This window comes from Microtus ochrogaster, unplaced genomic scaffold (genome assembly GCF_000317375.1).
Source record: "Microtus ochrogaster isolate Prairie Vole_2 unplaced genomic scaffold, MicOch1.0 UNK241, whole genome shotgun sequence".
Lineage (NCBI taxonomy): Eukaryota > Metazoa > Chordata > Mammalia > Rodentia > Cricetidae > Microtus > Microtus ochrogaster.
This window is the reverse complement of record NW_004949339.1, coordinates 71,920-73,378: the sequence shown is the minus strand read 5'-3', so window position 1 is coordinate 73,378 and position 1,459 is coordinate 71,920. Positions and strand designations below refer to the sequence as shown.

Genomic DNA, 1,459 nt, shown 5'->3' with positions numbered 1-1,459 from the left:
AATATGATACAATTTAAGATGTAAGATTTTTAACAGATTGTTGTGCACAAAAAGTTTTACAACTTATAAAGTTGTATATAAAGTACAAAATTTTACCACACCGAATACATTCAAAAGGTTTCTCTGCAGTATGATTTTTTCTCATGATTTAAATTATTCATACATGCAAATACTTTACCACACTGATTATATTCAGAGTTTATCTCCATTGTGTGATCTTTTATCTTTTATGTGTACTGTGAAGTGTAACAGTTTTACCACACTCATTACATTTATAGGGTTTCTCTCCAGTATGTGTTAGTTCATGTCTTTGAAGATGACTATGATAAAGAAAGCTTTTACCACACCAATTACATACATAATGTTTCTCTCCAATATGGGTTCTTTTATGTTTTCAGAGATTACTGTGATATGCAATGGCTTTACCACATCGATTACATTCATAGGGCTTCTCTCCAGTATGGGTTCTTTCATGATTTTGTAGATAACTGTGACATGCAAAGGTTTTACCACACTGATTACATACATAGGGTTTCTCCCCAGTGTATGTTCTTTTATAAATTTGAAGATGACTGTGATGTGAAAAGGCTTTACCACACTCATTTCCTTCATAGGGTTTCAATCTAGTATGTGTATTTTCATGCCTATGAAGATGACTGTCACATGCAAAGTCTTTAACACATTGAATATATACAGAAGTTTTCTCTCCAGTTTGACTTTTTTCATGCCTGCAATAATAATGGTACATGTGAAAGCATTACTATATTTAATACATTGTTGAATATTTTTATCTGTATAAATTAAAATTACATTTTAGTCATATTTTAAAGAGGTATTATATGTTAAAGTTTTATCACCATGTTTATAATCTTGTTTTTCCCCTTTATTAAGGCTTTCTTTTCATCTTTGAAGATAACTGATAACAGCCTTTATTACATGGTTCACATTTACAGAATCTTTTTTTTTCTATATGAAAAATTTCATGTATTTGAAGAGAACTGAAAAAGCTCAGAGCTTTACCACTCTTATTGTGTACCTGTCCAGCAGGTCCAGTTCTTCCAGGGTCTGAAGAGGCGCTACCTGAAAGAACATGGGAGAGAGAGAAGAACGAGACCAAGCAAGATCTATTATCAAAGTCTCAGTTTATTAGTGTAATGGTTGTGGCTTATATAGCCCTTGGATGAGGAATTTGGGTTGGGGGGGGTTTCCAGGGTAGCAAAGGTCACTAGTCAACACACCTGGTCAAACAGCTCTCAAGGTGATTGGGATGTGGGGGCTCCCTGAAAAGATTCTTAGGACAATGGTCCCTGCTATCAAGATAGTTGGGATGTGAGGCAGGTTCCGTCAGCAAACAGCTTTCAAGGTTGCCACGGACCGTCTCTCTGGGAGACTGCAATCCACGGGAGAACAGGGGTGAAGGATAGGAAAGTCAGGATACGACGCAAGGGAATGACAGACA

At 35.8% G+C, this 1,459-nt stretch overlaps 1 pseudogene; it reads right to left on the bottom strand.

Annotated features, from left to right (window-relative positions):
- Positions 1-220: 220 nt before the first annotated feature.
- Positions 221-1,459, bottom strand: part of LOC101994564 — a 29,733-nt pseudogene continuing 28,494 nt past the window's right edge.